This window comes from Olea europaea, unplaced genomic scaffold (genome assembly GCF_002742605.1).
Source record: "Olea europaea var. sylvestris unplaced genomic scaffold, O_europaea_v1 scaffold3546, whole genome shotgun sequence".
Taxonomy (NCBI): Eukaryota; Viridiplantae; Streptophyta; class Magnoliopsida; order Lamiales; family Oleaceae; genus Olea; species Olea europaea.
In genome coordinates this window covers 31,416-38,011 of record NW_019254620.1, presented here as the reverse complement: position 1 = coordinate 38,011, position 6,596 = coordinate 31,416, and positions in this window count along the sequence as shown.

Genomic DNA, 6,596 nt, shown 5'->3' with positions numbered 1-6,596 from the left:
AAGAGAACAACACAATTCATGGACACAAGATCGCCAATACAGTGGGTGTGGGTGTTATATTTATTTATTTTATTATTATTATTATTTTTTTTATATATATGTGCAATTTTTAACTGTTTTTGGGTATGCCATTAATAAGATGATCGAAAAAATATATTTTTCAAGATTGGATTTTTGAAGCTTGATGGAAAATAATCACTAGGTTCTATTGCTGGTCATGAATTCACAAACAAGTCTTACTCTTTATCGGGTTAGTGCCAGCACCAGGCAACAGTTGAGCATTTGGTATAAGATTCGATCACGTATATTTTTCAAATGGAGGAGAATGATGTAGTTCCTACAACTAAAATAAGGACTTTAATCTTCAATTAGTATCAGGACTTTTAATTTTCATAATTATCTGTTAATTTTTATTATTATTTAGAGTTATTAATTATTAAGAGTTTAGCTGTTATCCAAAATTTATATATTGCTATAACTATGAGTTGTAAGCCTTAATGACATAGAAGGTTATTATTATTATTATTATTATTATTATTATTATTATTATTATTATTATTATTATTATTATTATTATTATTATTAAAATAAAATACTATTATTGAGATCTTCAATTGTCAATCCAAATTAGCATTTGGACATGAATCAATGATTTGTAGATCAAATCGAATATTCAGTACTCTTGTAAAGAATCAATGAATATTTTATGATATTCTTTGTCAATTAACGTATTTATCTCTTTTGCCACGCTACATCAATTTTTATGATGGATAAAATCTTTTGTACGATGATGATGATGATGATGATGATGATGATGATGATTATTATTATTATTATTATTATTATTATTATTATTATTATTATTATTATTATTATTATTATTATTATGATTTATGTAGTTTGAAGTGTAGAGCCACCAATTATCAACAATCAAAGTTTTACAAGCTCAGTTTACCAAATCCAAATCAACACTTCAAACCAAATGACCCAAGAACACCTCAAACCCTTCACCTACGATTGCTAGAAGTTTACTCACTAAGAGAACACCACAAAGGAATGTTAAAACACCAAGAAGAGGACCACAAAGGCACGGTGAAAAAAGAGGCAGAACACGGCAGAGAGAAAACCCACAGAATCGCCCAAGAATAATACGGTCTTATGGAGGCTAAGAATAAACAAGAATATATAGGTACCAATTGGACAAAGAAGTTAAGTTCATTAGGTTACAATAATTGGTCATGGGCCCAATTGGTGTTAATTGGGTTGTAGAGTGGACCTCCAACAATATTAGTCATCGAAGTAGGTAATTAATCGGGTCACAAGCAACAACTTAATTTGGTCGCTTCAATTGGTCCAATTAACTTTTTGGGTCGGTCGTTTTAATTTGGGTGTTGATATATCGTTCAGTCATTCAGTCAATGCTCAATGCTGACTGAGAAATTAAATTAGATTAACATCGTTCGAGAGGTCGTTTGACAACAATTTGCTCAACAGCCTCCACCTTGGTGTCAAAGGACCTACAAAAAATATATATTTCACATTAGTGACACATCTAATAGAGAACCAATAAAATTGAAAATTATTTACTTGTACCAATGTTTAAAAGATTCTTGCAACTTCTAAACTTTTTCAATGGCAATACCTTTGTGCCCATGTCTGAAGTGTTGTATTGTGTCTGGACTTTTACAAGTCTTACCACCTCTTGTGATACAATATCTCTAATGAAGTGTAGTCTAACATTAATGTGTTTGGTGGGTTTGTGAAAAATAGAGTTTTTGCATAGATATATAGAGGATTGACTATCGGAATATACTACCACATAATCATTCAAGACACAGTTCATGAAGCAAGCCTCTAAACCACAAATCTTTTTAATGACTTTAAAGTAGCAATATATTCTGACTTTGTCATGGATAGTGCAATAATATGTTGTAATTGTGACTTCCAACTAACACAAGAGTTGGATGATTTAACACATAAGAGGAAGTCGAATTCCTACCATCCCTATCTTCCGTATAGTCTACATCTACAAAACATTTCAATATCACTCATTCTTTATCAGCACCAAACTTTAGACCTACATCATTAGTACACCTCAAAATACTTTAGTAGCCACTTTAAGGTTTCCCAGTGCTCGGGACCCGGATTAGATATGTACCTTCTAAGAGTGCTAACAACAAAAGCTAAATCCAGTCTAGTGCAAACCATCAAATACATAATGGAACTAATCACATTAGAATATGGAATCCTACTAATGTATTCTACTTCATGTTCATTACATGGAGCCTGGTCTTTAGAAAATGCAAAATGGTTAGCTAAAGGTAATGTAACGGGTTTGCACTCATACATTTCAAATCTTTTCAACACATTTGAAAAATAAGGAGGCTGATGTAAGAATAATGCAAAATTTGACCTATCTCTTTCAATTTCCATGCCTAAGATTCTCTTAGCTTTACCTAAGTCATTCATGCCAAATTCTTCACTTAACTTTGCTTTTATGTTATTTATCCACTTAAGTGATGAACCAATCAAGAATATATCGTCCACATAGAGTAATAAGAACACATAGTTTTATCAGCTTTATTATGTTAAAATTACAGGCAATGGTCAAACTTACTTTTTTGAAACCCTATAGTGAGTACAAAAGAGTCGAATCTTTAATACCACTGTCTATGTTACCGCTTTAAGCTGTATAAAGACTTTTTGAAGAAACACACATGATTTGGTTTTAGTTTGTCTTTAAAACCTTTCAGTTGATTCATAAAGATTTGTTCGTCAAGTTCACAATGTAAAAATGCAATTTTTACATCAAGTTGTTCAAGTTCCCAGTCAAAATGCACAACCAATGCAAGAATGACCCTAATAGTAGTGTACTTAACAATTGGTGAAGAAATCTCATTATAATCAACACCATCCTTCTGTGTGTAACCCTTAGCTACTAACCTAGCTTTTAATCTTAAGGGTTCCGAAGCACTAGTACCTTCTTTAACCTTAAAAACCCACTTACAATTGACGTTAGATTTATTCTTAGGTCTAGGTACTAGCTCCTAAGTTTGATTATTCTCTAGAGAACTCATCTCTTCTCTTATTACCTTAAACCATCCTTCAGGTTTTTCACTCTTCATCGTCTCCTCAAAGGTTTTTGGCTCTCAATCAACTAGTCACTTATAACTAGCGTGAGCAAAAGCTAATTCAGATTCATATCTGAATCTCCTAAATTCTCTTGTTTGTCCTCTCTCTATCTCTAACTAAATTGTAGTTTCCTAAGGGGTTTTCTTCCTCAGGATGCTCCTCTATCACTACTACACCTTTATTCTCTACCTTAGGTTACTGAACCCGAGTCTCCACCTCATTTGAAGTAGCAGGGACATATATGCTAAATTTTTCTAACTCCACCTTTAACCGATCTCTCTCTTCACCTTGTTCTATTTCATTCACAGGTTTAGGTTCACCCTTAAGGCAAGGCATCTCACACTCGTTAAACGTGACAGCCCTATTCACAATGATCTTAACCCCTTTTAACTTCTATCCCATAACCTGTGACACTTAACATCCTCAAGGTATCCTAGAAAGATACACTTTCTAGCCCTAGGTTCAAGTTTTCCTTCACTCTAATGGGAAAACACAGCACAACAAAAAGTCCTAAGTATAGAGTAATCACTTAGTTTACCAAACTACCTTTCATGAGGAGTATCACCATTTAAAGCAACAGATGGAGTCAAATTAATCAAATAAAAAATACTCATAACAACTTCACCCCAAAACAACTTTGGGACACCAGAACTTAACATCGTGTAATGCACTTTATCTAGTATGATTCTACTTATCATTTTCGCTACCCTGTTTTGCTGGGAAGTGTAAGGAACAATCTTATACCTCGTTATTCCATTTTCTTTGCAACTACTGTCAAAATCTATGTTACAAAACTCTAAGCCATTATCTGTTCTTAAGAACTTAATCCTTTTGCCTGTTTGATTTTCTACTTGTATTTTCCAGTTATTTAATTTGTGAAAAGTATCATATTCATCCTTCAAAAGATAAACCCACATATTTCTCGTGTAATCATTAATAATAGACAAGAAATCATATTTCCACTCAAGGTGAGATTACTAGCAGGGCCCCACAAATCTGAATGCACATATTCAAGCATGCTGATAAGTGTGTTTTTGCACACTTATTTAGGTCACAAAAATGACTTAATTACGAGCAAAATGATTGAATTGTGACTTAATCTAGTTACATTTGTGAATTTTAGGAAACATTAATGAACATGGTGAAATTCAGGAGAAAAGAAGCGAAAAAGGACTAAAATGATGTAAAGTAAAAGTTCAGAGACCAAGGTGCAATTATCCAAAAGTTGACCCGACGAACAAATCGAGAAATTGATTAAGCCAAATGCCAATTGATGATATCTTGGGATGATGAGATGGAAAGAACGAAGAAAAGATGCCAAAAAGTGAAAGATTCAAGTAGAGGGATCAAAGTGGAGAAAATGGAAGTGAGAATCTACCATGCAGCCGCATGGTAGATCTCCTTTGCGGCCGCACATGAGGGCTAGAAATTTTTTACGCAACATGGCATAACCATGCGGCCGCACAGATTAAAACCATACTGTCGCATGGTAGTTTTCCGAAGTAAAAATTTTACTTTCTTTGTACGATTGAAATTCTTTTGGTAATAAAATTTTCACGCGATATAAATTCCAAAAGACATCTAGAACGAAGGGGACGCCGTTCTTACAAGTTTTTGAGAGATTTTGAAGGAGAAATGAAGAAAGCACAAGAGGAAAATATCACGCCAAGTGAAGATTCGATTGAAACTTGATTCGGGTGATGATGTTTCTTCAACTATTTTTGTATTTTCTTCTTTTTAGCATGCTAGGCTAGATTTTTCATTGTTAGGAAATTGATGAATCTTGTAATACCACGTTTGATTTTTGATTTGGATATTTGACATATTTAAACACATGTTCCGAAATTGAATGATTTATTACGTTTTTATTTCCATATGATTATTGTGCACGTAATTATATGATTGTGGTGGCCTATTTTATGCATTCAAAAGAAGGAAAATACGTTCGACATAGTATAAATCATCATAGGGTCCGATAGGGGATAGAAACATACCTCTATGTCTTGTGTGAATTGTTGAATATTCATGAAATCATAATGCATTCCGGTATGTTAGTATTCGTCATAGAGATATAGTCGAATCACATATTGGGTAGGTTTGACGTTGATCGAGAGAGATTGCTAAATTAAAATAGGAATATTGATTCATCTTCTATGAGACTGTGTGTCAAATTTGCATGATTAAAAATTGAACGGGTATTGCTTGGGGATTCGCGATCTTAGTGCGTTAGTACATTCATTAATTCCATAAATTCTAATAGATTGTGTCCAAGTCGTTTTGCATTTAATATAATTCTCTCATCCATAATTGCATCATAGTTTATATTTTCTTTAGTTAAATCACAATACATCAATTTTACTTTCGTGTTTCGGTTAAGGTCATAATAGGTTGATTTGAACTAATTCAATCCTTGTGGGATCGATACTTGGACTCATAGTCCATTTTACTACTTGTTAACGAACCATACACTTGCGGTGAATTTTAAATCGAAACAAATAATTTTGTGAACACATGCCTTTAGCTTCATGAACACTTGAGGAGAAAGTGGTTTTATGATGCTTAGTAAGTATATAATGATCACAGAATTACAAATCAGACATACAGTCGTTACCAAATGCACATTTTTCATTAATAAGCGCTTACGTCCTATAATGCCTACGTGTACAAACCTATTATGCCATGTATGTCTGTGATCAACCTTGACAGAAGAAATAAAGGAATTTAGACCTCTAATTACTTCTCCAGTGGTGATATAAATATCATTTTTCTTAGTTTCCTTAATAGACACTAGTGCACCATTAATCATCTTTAATGTTCCATTTCCAATTTTACCGGTGAAGTCATCATTTTTAAGTCTTCCTACTGAAATTAAATTCCTAGACAGGTCAGGAATATATCTAGCATCTTTCAAGATGTACACAAAATCAGTGTCAAACTTTATATTAATGTCATCAATTCCAGCAATAGTGTAAGCAAAATTATCACACAGCACAACATGCCTAACATTAAATTCATGCAAGTTTTCACACCAATTCTTTTCAGATGTCACATGCAAAGACGCATCAGAATCAAGTATCCACTCATGCATATGAGAATTAGCAGTTAGATGATTTAGTTCAACAGTATAAGCGACAGGACTTGTAATCATGTAAACTTCACCATCATCAACATTGGGAGTAGAAGACAATACGTTTACCTCACCTCTTTCTTTAACCTTTTGCTTACTCTTTTCCTTATAACAATGCTTTATAAATGCCCTGTGCTCCCACAACCATAGTATTTTCTAACCTTCGTTCTATACTTTGATCTAGGCCTACCATTGCCCTTTTTTTTCTATCCGTTACTACTTGACTCGCCACTACTTTGGTATCCATCACGACTGTTTTGCCTAAACTGAGTTGTACCTCACATAATATGAATCTCACTGCTTTTCTTACCATATTTTTCAACTCTGATTTCCATCT